Source organism: Heliconius melpomene, chromosome 6 (assembly GCF_056956725.1).
Source record: "Heliconius melpomene rosina isolate 202511_hmr_F chromosome 6, ASM5695672v1, whole genome shotgun sequence".
NCBI lineage: Eukaryota > Metazoa > Arthropoda > Insecta > Lepidoptera > Nymphalidae > Heliconius > Heliconius melpomene.
In genome coordinates this window covers 4,804,314-4,818,682 of record NC_140394.1, presented here as the reverse complement: position 1 = coordinate 4,818,682, position 14,369 = coordinate 4,804,314, and the positions used below count along the sequence as shown (strand labels likewise).

At 31.9% G+C, this 14,369-nt stretch overlaps 1 protein-coding gene across 1 annotated transcript in view; it reads right to left on the bottom strand.

Moving 5' to 3' along the window:
- LOC146538165 (uncharacterized) overlaps nucleotides 1-11,070 on the bottom strand; it is a 121,788-nt gene extending 110,718 nt beyond the window's left edge. Inside the window, exon 1 of the mRNA XM_085186287.1 lies at nucleotides 10,812-11,070. The gene's annotated coding sequence lies outside the window, so the exon portion shown is untranslated. The remainder of the gene's footprint in view (nucleotides 1-10,811) is intronic.
- Between the last annotated feature and the right edge of the window lie 3,299 nt (nucleotides 11,071-14,369).

Below are 14,369 nucleotides of genomic sequence, written 5' to 3'. Positions count from 1 at the left end.
ATACTTTTAAAAATGTATATAATTTCTCGTGTTAGCAATAAACTTCTACGATAAACCTTATTATCAGCATTCACGAGAGACATTTATTGTTCACCGGTTTATCTCTTTCATATTCAAAGCGATAGACTTGTGATGGACAGAATCAGACGACTCTTTGAATTTACTTACACTGACAACGTATTGTTCTATTGTATTAATAAATATAATGAAATTGTTTTAATAAAGGATAAAATTCAAATTGGCATAGGATTTATATGTAAGAAAAAGAATGCTTTGCAAGCATTTACTGTAAACGTGACAGGTTGTGGACTATTTAGATAAAAAAAAAAACATGCAAGAATACAAAAAAATAAAAAATCAGCTTCACGCTGTATCCCGCACATAACAGGATAGGCAGAGGGAACCTACTGTTAATACACTTCATTCCCCACTTTCTGCCGAATTCTGGACAAAAAATCATGTATTATATTATTATTTGATACGTATTATTCGACGCTTTAGCATTTACATACATAAAAGAATTAGAAGGGCCGAGTGTCAACCCAGACGGGTGGAGATAGATGGGTCACTAGTGCGCTTATAAAACGTCCGCCATTGTAAAAATAAGTGACCTCTTTGGATATGAAAAGGTTAAAAGAAAAATCTCCCGGCGACGCGAGATGTTTGAACGGACGATATTGTCAGGGAAAACGACGTGGAAACGGCACAAAGTAAGTTTTGCAACTTCTACAATTTTACGTTAGATTTATTTTAAATTGATATAAAAGGTTGTAAAGTGTATTTTATTTGCAATGTTTTTTTTTATCGAAAGTAGTTAAATTTAAATTCAATTTTTTCTTGTAAATATGTGAAAATAATAATTATCTTTAGGTTAATGGATTTATTTATTAATTCACGTATTCACGCTTTTAAATAAATGTGAAGAATGATGATGAATGAAGAATGCCGTATTAAATAAATGTGAAGAAAAAATATATACGTATGTAGATATTTTTTATAAAATAATAACATTTGGTTATTGAAGTTTTGCTTGACATTGTCATTTCATAAAAATGTTTTTAATTATAGTTTAATGTTTCAAAATTCTTGATAAATATTCTGTGTTAAAAGTACCTACATATGCAAAAAGTGTTCATATACCTAAGTAGTTTATTTTATCCTTTTTCAGCTTCACGCTGAATCCTGTATGCGGCAGGATAGGCGGAGGGAGCCTGTGTGATAAAACACCCTACGTTTACCTCAAGTTTTTTTGCAGTTTATTTTTAGTCACTGATAATATTTTGTCATAATGAAAATTTTGTTTTAATTATATTTATATAAGCTAACATGTTTTACCCACATACCTTTTATAATAGAAAACAGTTCAGTTTAACTCTTTAATTAATGACTTTCGGGCGAAACAAACAGAAGCAATGAATAATTACCTAAAACGCAAAATAATTACACATCTTTTTGGTTAGTTACAAAATTAAATTCAAAAGGAACATTAATTAAGCTAGGGTCAGCGTATACAGTAGGTACCTATAGAACAGCAAGGATACGTGTCGGCCATGGCAATGACCACAGCGGGTGCCTCTTGGTGAATGATAAATATCCCTGGTCGGGTTCCAGGACGGACCATTAGTTAGTGGGTTTATCACACCTTTCTACTTCCTATGTATTATTCAGTTTCTCTTTATCTTTTAATAGAATATGTATACCTTTTTATCATTTGAAGTTAACTTTCTGATCTGTTTACTATAATAAATGTTGTTATATTATGTCGGGCCAGTCGTAACGCAGGGTGCGTCCCTACGGCATGTGACTGAAAACGCAATATGTTGTGAGTTCGATTTCCAGACGAGGAAATGAAATATTTATTTATTTTTATTTATACATATATTTTTATTCTCTCGCTTTGGTAAGCAGGCAAAGCGCGGCGTTAAGATCCGCCAGTCGACATGCAATGAATCTAAGGTTCAGCAGTAAGTGGGGATTGGAGCGTCGTAGCACTAGACTCCCTCTACCTACCCCGTTACGCGCGGGATACAGCGTGAAGCTAATAAAAAAAAGAAATATAATTTCATAATATCTAAAAATTATAATTAAAAAAATAGTGCTAAAGTAATTGTAAAGCAATTTAATTTTGTAGAAAAGCTCGTTTCCCAGCGCTAAATTCCTTGGAATGCCTCTTAAATGGCTAATAAATAATTTGTCGGTACTAAGAGTGTGTCGGTGGGGCGGAGCAGCCGCCAGGCGCGAACCGGTAGTAGAGCCGCAATCAAGAAATTTAATTTTACTGAATCTCTGTCGGTTAATTACAAGCTAAAATAAGGACGTTTTTTTTTTCATGGTAGTAATTAACCTGTAGTTTTTTTTCATATGGTAAAATAAGCTTGTTTACTTAAAATTTATACAAATGGTTGTAAAAAATATTTTTGTCTGTATATAATGTTTGAGTGGCAAAACTCAACCCCGCGCTTTACCTCGACACCAAAACGAAAAAAAATAATGTTTTAATTATTTCATTTCCTCGAGTAGGAATCGAACCTACAACCTGTCGCTTTTACTATCAGATTTAGTGTTCCAAGGCAGCGCCACGACTGGCCTCAAATATGTAATTAATATATACTAAAGATATATTTATATTCTACAAGATAACACAGCTTTTAAGCACCTTTTACGAATGTAAACATGTTCGAGTCGATGCTGACGTAGGTTGTGTAATATTTGCGTTCAAAGACAAACATTATAGGGTACGCCGGCTAAGTTTGTGTGTTTTGTTTTCCACGAGCTAATTTGTTCCTATATTTTTACTACGTAAAAGCTACAAACGCCCACCTTACCTTGTTTGACCAGATCTTCTAAAAATTTTTCCAGTATTTTGATATTAACTTAAATGTAACTTTTATCCGCCTACGTTTTATATTATTTATTATTTAGCTAGATCGCTGTTAAATAGCTCGTAACTAACTCTTGTAACGTAAAAACTTAAAAATAATATTAAAAAAGCACAGCAAGCCGGCCTTATAGCTTAAAGCGATCTCTTCCAGGCAACCTTTGGATGTTAGAGTTGTATAAAAGTGGTGGTAAAAGTTTTCTATTTAATGCACCCCATTAAATAGAAAATTTATATTAGTATATATAACACATTAACAATATATTAAGTACATAAATACAAATCAATAAATATATATTAAATTCAAAAGGAACATTAATTAAGTTAGGGTAAGTGGGATGTACATTACATAACAAACAATTACCATTTTCTTACTTTAATTTACAAATGAACTCTACATAGTAAGTGCCTTTGGATTAAGCCCCCGTTCCCATACTGGAAATTCATTAACCCCCGGTATTTAGGGGCACATCGTTACCCTACAAAGTAATTTATGCGTCAACCTGAAGCTAACAGTTCATTCAAGCGGTGTACCCGTCAACGGAGCTTTACGACACCCAAAAGCAATATTACTTACGATGCTTACAGCTTATTCGAATTACATAAATATAATTTGAAGATTATTTTAAATAACAATAAAATTTTATATCTATTATCTAAAAAATATATGATATATATATGCATATTTACATCAGTGTTTTTTTTTCATGTTTACACTGTATCCCACATGTAGCGGGGTAGGGCAGAGAGAGAGCAGTGTTAAGACATCCCACTGCTCATTTTCCGTGTAACTCTGGAAGTATTGTGTGTTGAGCGACGTAACTCAACACTGCGCTGTCGCCACCACCTCGACACCAGAAGGAATAAATATAAATATTAAATGTTCAATTTCCTCGACTGGGAATCGAATCCACGACCAGTTGCGTTTACAGTTACACTTTGTGGCCCTGCATCACGACTAACCTCAATACAATAATTATATGTTAAAATTACTTTTAATACATCTACATGTACCGTGGTTGTGGTTAAACAACATGTAATGGTGGATTGCGATTTGCTACGCATTTGACAGTATTTTATATATAAAACAAAATTATTTATGAATAATAACGATGAATTTTATCAATTGAATTTAAAAAATGCATTTTAATTACTGCTCATATGCCATAACAAAAAATATATTAGAAACTTTATACAGTTAATACACCTATATTTATTAAAACGTGCTACGAAAAATTTAACTTAGTCAATGCCTTTAACTTTAAAACAAGAAAACTGCACCTAGAATTTCTTTTATAAAGCAAACGTTCTCACAAAGAGAACTGAAAAATTTAACGCTCTGCGAAGTGTAAAAGGGGGTTAAAGTTTGTGACAGGCTCCAGATATTCCTTGCAGAATATCGAAAAGCAATAATCGACATCGTTCAGTCTTAATAGCGACTTAAAATTTAAGTTTACTTTATTTATATAAGATTTTTAAAAATAATATATTTATTTATTTATAGACTTTTTTTAATTGATATGTTTAAGCTTAGTTAAATCTTTAGAAATATTCAATATTGTTCAATAATTAAAAAAAAATAAAATCTTTGTTATAAAATTCTTAGTATTAATACTACAGTTAGATAGCCTCAAACTCTACATCTTTAAAGTAACAAAAAAAGACACAGATTTGAAAAAAAAACAACGAAAAGGAAGACTAAAATAACAATTATGCAAGAGCATCGTAAAGCGGCACGTACTCGTATGGCAGTGCCTCTCGTGGCACATGGTCCATACGGATAGTTCATTTGCAGTTTCTGTGCCAACTAAGTGTTCGATTATTATCTGGAGGTACCTCGTCTTCCGGAAATGTAATGGAAGCCTAAGACCAGCTGTACAGGGTAATGAGTTCACAAATTGCATTTGGGGTTATTAAAATGCAAATGTTTCCATTTCGTCTTAGCGATTTCGTTTTATGTGTTAATGTGGTTATGTAATTTTAAGAAGGTTAATGTCGATTAGGGTGTGTTGTCTTAAGTATATTAGGCACGTATTTATTAATCGATCTTGTGATGCCGTTTCCATTTATATTTATGACCATTTTAGAACAGAAGAAAAGGTAGTGACGAACCACTACGATGCCCTTACCTACCACGCAATAATACTTAAGAAAGCACTCGTACAATTAATTTTCCTAATTAAATTAACTTTTCCTTATAACTTCTGACATCGAATACTGCCAAAAACAACAATACCAATTAAGTTCACACCTCCACCACCACCACAGCAACAAACTGTCGTTAATGAGCAACATCAAAGTTTGGTGTCTGTCCATGCATGCTGCATGGTGCATGCACCTATCTAGGGCGGGCTTAGCTCGCCGGGAACAAAGACCGGCGCAGTAAACTGTTGTGACAGTTAGGCGACGTGCAATTACCAGTCAGACACGAGCTCAATTATACTTCCCTGGCTGTTTCGTATATGAAGTTAAATATATATTTATTCAAGATTATGCTATAATATTATTAGTTTTAGTTTAATTTATCGTTTTTGCTTCCTACTCTTAATATTATATTTTTTTTATATTATGTAAATTTTTACGCTCTTTTTTTGCTATCTTTGCATCTTATTTGAACTCTAGTTGAATTATATCCCGCACACTGCAGGGTAGACTGACGGAACCCGAGAAACTAGCGTTAAGACAATTCGTTCCTATGTTTACCTATTTATGTGTATTTTACACATTTATTCGTAGAAACAACAAACAAATTCATTTATACGGTTAATATATATTTTTCCGACCGTACGAGTTCGACCAATCAATACACAATACCTCGAAAAATTCGGCAGAACGTGGAGAACGGAGTGTCTTAACACTAGGTTCCCTCTGCCTAACCTGCTATGTGCAGAACAGCATGAAGCTGAATAAATTATTTCATTATTGAAAAAAAAAAACAATTTTTAATTCTTCCAGTACCTACCTACAACACTAGGAAAAGCGGTACTCTAATTATGTACATATCTAAAGTTAATCCCCTCAATGTTTATTCATGAGCATTAAAGTATCGTGTATGCCCGTGCATGCACGATGCACAGATCTGGGGCGAAGCTCGAGCGGAAGTAAGTGGGACTTGGGAGTTGCGACGGTTACGCCATTCGCAATTGTGCTCTAGACAGGGTAGATTAGAGTTTTATTGTTCGAATTAAGAAGTTTAAATGCATGTTATGTTATGTATGTTAGTTAGTTTACAGGTGAGAGGTTGTTAGTTCAATTCGAAATTGAGGAAATTAACTATTTAATATTTTCATTTCTACGGTCTTGTGTCGAAGCAAAGCACGCAATTGAATTCTGCCACTCAACACGTCTCCAGAATTTCGTAGAAAGTTGGTTGCGGAGTGTATTAACACTTGGTTCCTCTGCCTGCCCTGCTCTGTTAGAGCCGGAATACAGAATGACCCTAAAAAATTGTGAAAAACGTAGCGTCATTTTACTATATTCTCTCAGTTCTACACGAGAGTCACTATGAAGCTAAAAAATATCTCATTTTTGTTTGAAATTCCGTTCTAACATGCACAGCACTCGTGTTCACAGATAGCGTTTCGGTTTTATTTTACCGTTAAATTGCTATGCAACTACAAAAGCCAACTACAATATTGATTTACATAACTTTTTATTCTATATATGAAATATATAGTTATTTTTTCAACTATGCTATAAGTATTTTATACTTAATATTTTTATTTACTGTTTTATTTTTTTTTTAATTTATTCATTCTGGTAACTTAATGGGAACGGAGTATTTAAACACTAGAGTCCCAGATTCCCTCCTACCCTGCTATGTAAGGGATACAGTAGTTTGCTGATAAAAAAAAGTAGCTATAAATTTATAAAGAAAATACATGCACCGATACAAATTATACATTATAATCGTAAAATAGGAGAAAGAGAGAGAGAACTAACACTATAATACTGAGTGTATGTGTACTAACATAACAACCGATACGTAGCTATCTACATACGTCGATAGTTAACAACACGTTACGTTGTCGAAGTTGAGGGACAATTAAGGCAATCACTACAAATTGCCTTTCCTGTCATGCGCTTCCTTCGCCTTTAACACGCACGCAGAATCGATCCCAGTTAATTACAAAGTAGGTATAATAAATTTTGCAACAATGTATGTTTGTATGTAACGAGTATGTAGGGTTTCTGTAACGTATTTTGTACCTAACGGAGCTTGTAGGTAACTTCTAGTGTAGTTATTTATTATTTGTAATAGGTAACCAAAAAAACTGAAGGTAAATTTATTTTTAGGGTTCCGTACTTTAGAAGGAAATATCGGTACCCTTATAGGATCACTTTGTTGTCCGTCTGTCAATTTGTTAAGACCTATTATCTTAATTTTCCTTCCCGTGGACCTACAGTTATGAAATTTGGCACGAAGTGAGAAGAATTAATAATCATTCATTAGTAACTAACTTATATATATTTGTAGTTCATTTCATACAAAATGAGCGCATGTGCCAGTAAGCTTAAGTTTGTCAACTTTTGTAAATTATAGATCCCGTCGACTTACAATCCTCAAGTTGGCATGGAAGCTCGCTGGGCGCGTCCGACTCGCGCTTAACCGGTATTTTCGGAATAAAATACTGTTTTAATTCCTTACTAGTTAATTATTTAGAGTTAAAATCATCTTCTTAATCATTTATATTCCTTTGATATGAATATTAATAAGTTATAGTAGACTCTAATGAAGTTAATTACACCTCTTTACCCTCTTTAATACGAATGGACATAAAGTCCAAAAGAGTATTTACGTGACTCTAAGACTAATAAGGAAAACAAAAGAGTGTAAGTTTAGTTTAACTTTTAAAGCTCCACATTAAAACTTTATCCAATCTAATTAGGCTGCTTCTTTGTTCTTACCCCACATGTTATCTATGTTCGTGAAAATGAAAATGTTCCTGGTAAAACCGCAAAATACACTTTTAAGCTTTTTTAGGAAATGACAACTTTATATGCAAAGGCATGATACTTATAAAAGATAACATGTATTAGATTTCAAAGGCGTCGTACTGAAAAATAAAAAATACGTAATTTTTATGATAAAAGTGGCTAAATTTAAAGCAAACAAAAAATATTTTTACTTAAAATTTATACTAATATTAAGCTGATAAGTTTGTTTGTAGGTACCTGCGGTGAATAACCGTGGATTCTTAGGGGAATATATGTATGTAAAAGGTATCTACTGATTATGTAACCTCTTCTCTGTACAGGGAACAGGGCAGAATGAAAATATATGTATAATACAATATAAAAAAAAGTAAAGCTCAGCGTTGAGTTCCACCACTCGACATGTAACGTCTCAAGAATTCGGCGAAAAGAGGGAAACGATAGTGGCTTAATAGTGTCTCAGCACTGTGGGATACAGAGGGAGAGAGGTAAAGAAAATAAAAAAGTAAATATTGTATAGATTTCCAAAATTTTCTAGAAATAGTTTTCTCAAGGAGGATTCAGTAAGTGTATTAAATATAAATATTTTATCAAAATCATATTCATATTTTTGGACATAGATATACAGACAGACGTTAATCCTGTTTCCAAGCTTGTGAAGCTCTAAAACATGCAAGGTAAAGAATAATTAGATGTGGTCTCTTTCAAAAGAACTCTTTGTATAATGTCGTTCATTAAACGACATCCAATCCGCGGTTCACGAGAGAGAATATACATATAAAATATATTATATAATATGTATATTATACTGACTGAAATCCTTGAAAAAAATCTATTTAGTTTATACTAATTAGAATTTTCTTACTTCTATTTACTATAATACTGCAAGAGAAGGAGAATCTTTGCAAGATACCCAAGATAAGAAGAAATAAAGTTTATAATTTGATAACAAATTATTTAATCCATTAAAATTTAATAGTATCTAATAATGTTTAAGCTAAAAGCACAATGCTAAATATATTTAACATAAATCAAAGTACTTTAAAAGCTTATAGACTAAATAAACTAAGGTATAAAAGCTGGAGATAACAGTTAATCAGTACAATCCGGACAAATGACTCCAGCTTATTTAAAGTACAACCGTTTTCTTAATTAAGAATCTACGCCTGTAGCGCGAATCGAAACTGAAGTTCTACATCTGATCCTTACTAAATGAGTAGCTCTAATTGTAAGCCAATGTTATTTTTTTTATAAGTACTTTTTTCATCTTCTCGTTGTATCCCACATGCTATTGTGATGTATGAGGGAGCTTAGTGTTAAGACACTCCGCTTCCCACTTTCTGCAAAATTCTAAAGGCATTTTGTAGCCAATTAATTAAAATATGTACTAAATATTTCATTTCCTCGAGTGGAAATGGAACCTACAAGTGATAGGTTGTAAAGTTCACACGCTTATGGGGCTCAAGCGTATGCCATAACTGGCCTCTACAAAATCTAAGAAAGTAGGTACTTGATAGCAACATAGGTTTAAATGAAAAAAAAAAGTTTCTAGAGATTTGGGGCCGTTGTGGTACAGTGGCACAAGGGTGTGAATGTAACACAACGGTTGTGTGTTCGATCCCCACTCGAGGAAGTGAAATATTTATTTACGTTTATATTTCCATTTCTTCGCTCGACACCATCGGGGCAAAGCGTGATATAGAGCTACTGATCGGATTTAGATAAAACTTATCAGTAATATAGCTTATATTTCAGTATAGCACTTGTACTACAAGTTATGTAAAGATTTTTAATAATTTGGCTATAATATAACAATAAGTTTAGGCGGACGCGCGGACGCTAAGCCGCGATTGGGTTTCTAGTATAATGTAGACTTTACCTAGGAATTATTCAGTAATAAAAATAAAATAAAGTAAGAGGATTAAGAAAGTTAACGCTCGTATTTATTATTTCTGATAAATATTTATTTATTTATTTTAGATCCAAATTGTATATCACATTACTAGGATAGGAAGAAAGTACTTAGTGCCATGACAGACTGTGCACTGAGTTGAGTGGCAGAAATCAACACCGCCTTTTGTCTTTCTGTACTGCGCTCTATTCAAATAAAAATAATTCGATTTCTTACGAGTGTCTATTTCAGTTCTTATTGATAGTAGATTACAGTAGTACTAAGTACATATATTTTAGACAGAGGGAATTTATTGTAAGGGCACTGTTGCTCCCTTTGAGTTCAATTTTAGAGACATGGCGTGTTGAGTTCCAACACTCAACACGCCATGTCCGACGTCGTCGGCGTACTCCGAATAGAATATCGTATATATTTGTATATTATACACAAATATATGATAAAACGGTTATTTGTTTACACAATAATAATACAATTTTAAATTAATAACCTCGCGGTCATTATTACACAACATTTTAATTTTAATCGTTCGTAATAAGTGTCTATATTTAAATGAACATATGTTCTAAACAAACTAACATACTATATATATGTATGATGAATACCAAGTATATATCACCTTTTCTTTTTGTGTCGATAAAGCCTACATTTCTATAGGTAGCTTTCGATAGATAAAGCAAAGCTCCAGGGAGCTTTCGAAGATAATGACTAACATAAATTTTAAGCAATACCATTAAAAATTATTTAAAAATATATATACAATATATATACAAATATATTTGTATTTATATAGAAGTTATTGTATTGCTGCGTATAGTTTTTTATTTATTTTAAGAAAGAAGAAATAACATACCATGCACTTTAAATTAATGGTAACGATATTACTGAATTATAATTAATTCTAATAAATTAATATACGAAACAATACAAGGCAATACAATGTAATAGCTCATAAATATCTCGCCGTTAATTTTTAGTTACTTTCTATCCGATTTGACGCTTCAATATAAGTAGTTACTAGTTCAAATCAGGAAATGATATCATAAAAATAAAGTTGGCTGGATTTGCCTATAAAAAAGTTTTACTTACCGATCATTCTATCCGTCGAGCTACTTTGGAAAACCGCCGACTATTATGCTTATATAATAGTTTGAAAGTTTTTATCACTTATCAGAATGTTAAATAAGTTAATTTTCCAATCAATATGTGAAAATTATATGAAAATATATATAAGTACAACTTAATTTATATAGACAGAGACTATTCTATCAGCAGTAGATAAAAGAAAAGGAAATTGGTGAAGTTTCAGAAGGAAGTACACGCTTTGAGTGTCCCGAAACGACTGAACCTTATCCGGGGTGGATTTTCCCACTTTCAGTCGACTATTGGGCATTTACATACCCCTGGTAGCGCGCGCATTTCATATTTCTTACACGTGCCATCTATGTGGCAGACTACAAAACAGAAAGAGCACGAGCCGTAGAACTACTTATAATTTTAGTTTAAGTTTACTGAACACTAGATGGCGTTAATGGAACGCGATACTAGTAAAACTTTAAGATTGCTGTGACAGTACATTCTTTTACCAAAGGATGGCATTTGGATTTTAAATTTGTTTGTAAGAGATTGTGACGATTTTGGAAAAAGAGTGACTATACTCGCAATGGTCGTGGGTTTGACATACTTTTGACCAGCTCAGTAAACATTTTTAAAGGAATAATAATCATAACCTTGTCAAAAAAGCGCGGAGTTAAATTAAAAACTCAAAACGCAATGCCTCGGAAATTTGGTGGAAAGCGGGAAACAGTGTGTTTTAGCACTAAGTTCCTTTCGCTTACCCTGCTATATACGGGATACAGCGTTAAGCTGAAAAAAATAGTGCCTACGTCCTACATTGCTATTTTAGTAACCTGGGAACGTTCAAAAAATTAACCATATAAGTTTTTAATAAAATTGTTTGAATTTTACACGGTAAGCTGAAATTTTACACATTCACCATTCTAAGACGTTATTAGATATAATTATTTGCCTTGATACCTAGCTAGTAAGATAGATATCAGTATAGGTAATTATAATTATATTAAAACCATTTGCATCGTGCGAGAACTGAACCCGTGACCTATGGGATCAGAAAGCAGCTGCTGTTATCAGAGTGAAATGGCCGTCGTTATTATATAAAGATAAAAATGTAAAGAATAAAATAAAATACACAACCTCGGCCAATAGTGTAGTTTTTTCTTTCATATAAATATAAAGCGATATAAAATTCAAGAGTCCACTAGTTTTCTTGTCAAATAACATAATTTACTAGGAAAGGTGATCCTTTACACCAACAATAGTATTACAGGCTTATTAAGTTTATAGCAATATATAGATGACCCATCAATTTTCCCTAAAAGTACTTAAATTAAATAATGTACCTATACATCTATACTTACGTGACCATTTTTCGGTCGGCTCAAAACGAGACATTGTAAAGTGAGTATCGTTTTATTACAGACTAGCGGCCCGCCCGCGGCTTCGTCCGCTTGAACTACATGATTATTAATTTAATAAACAGAATTGACTGACAGTCATATGTGTTGATGTCAATGAATAATTTAATTTACTCGTTCAGAAACAGCCTTAAATGTTAAATTATTGATTTGGGTAAGGGTCTATAAAATAACTGTAATGATTGCACATTACAGAGCATAGCCAAATCGAATCGAATAATCCAATATCACAATCGAATCCAAAATATCCAATAAATTAATCGAATATCGAATCGAAAATATTAAATTCAGAACCTCCTCCTTGTTTTGAAAGCCGGTTAAAAAAAGAGATTTGTTACAAACAAATACAAATTTATAAGTATAAGTATGGATATGGGTTGCTTTATATTTTTAGGCAAACTCATGCCTTGAGTTCATTCGAATGCCGAGAACTTTTTTTTTATGAACCGATTTTGATGAAACATACTTTATATGTTAAGTTGAGTTAAAACAAAGCAATTGGTGAAAGTTGTAAGTTTTATTATAAGTATAGATAAATACATAAATATATACTACATATTGAATACGTTTTATATGAAATTTCATTATAATTTACAAAAGCTTAAATAAAGAAAAATTGAGAAAATATGCGTTTAAATTGTACTTAGTCATTTAATAAATAAAAAAAGTATTAAAAGTAGGTTTAGGATTAGAATTTAATAATTATTATATTGAACATATATTTTTTATTAAAATGATTCATATAAATATTTATTACAAGATACGACTGAAAATTAAAACTGGAGTAGGAGCAAACTTTATTTATTCTTGCTTATATTATATTTATGAGTAATAATTTTATTGCGTTCACAAATACATTGTATTACGTTAGACATAAATAAATGACGTAAAATATAGTTCTAAACAATTACTAATGTTTCTTGCGTCTTAACACTTGCGTTGTACATTAATATACCACTATTTTTCTTCCCTAAAACTCTAAAACTGTTAGATATGTTCCGATAACTTGAAAGAGCAATAACTTTACAGCTATTATGATTATATTTTAATTTTATTTTAATACTTTAATTCCTCAAATAAAGAAAATTACAAAATATAGAATATATGATGAATTGATGATTGTCATCCTTAAATATTGTAATTTTATTTATTTCCCACACACATTTAAATAGATAAAATACAGAATAATTTTTTGGCAGAAAAAAGATATATTAAGAGTATAAATAACGAAATATTATTGCGTAGGCTCGTAGCTAAACGGAAAATAATATTAAAAGGAAAATATTGTAAAATTAACTAAATTGTCCATTTTAATTCTAAATTGAATTAAAACTAATAACTTTTTAAGATTTTTTTTAATTAAAAAAAATCTTATTAAATCTGGTATATTTGGGAAGTATGTTCATTAGAGATGGAAGATATGTAATGGATGCGGGAGAAATGGATAAGGCCTCACAGGGTTAACGGAGCCTTTGCTGTATTGATAAGACGACGAAACGTTAGCAGTCAGACTCAATATTATAGATTCATTATTTTACTTGAAAAATAAGGATGATTTCTTCTGCCCCATGATCATTAAATAGTTTTCTGCATGTACTTAATATGATTAAAATCATTATTTAACAGGTGAACAATTAGAATAAACATTGATTTTAAGATTGACCTTCTATTATATAATATTTTACTTTAAAACATAAGGCAGACCGCGCATTTCATCGTCCATTCTCATAGTCAAACGGAACCGGAATAAAATATTTCAAACGCTGGCAACCCCTGTTGGCGGCAGGAATTTTCCAGGCAACCATGTTTTATAGTGTTCAGAAAAAAAAAAGCTTTAATTTGATATATAATTCATTAAAAAAACACATGAGTGCAAATTATTAACATTTAGTGACATGTTTAAACCAGGCAACCCTAGACTCGCGGCAGACTGAGAGCTGGCAACCCTTAATTTTCCAATTCCTTATGCGATTATCTTTCAAATGATGTGCGATTCATATAAAAAACGTATGGGTGCAATTTTCTCCAAAAATGAGTTACGAAAAAATGTAATTAAAGGTGATTGCGGCAGGATTCTTCCAGGCAACCCAGGTGTAATCTGTTCTACTAAGCATGTATTATTCATTAATATAGGTTTAATTAAGAAAACTCG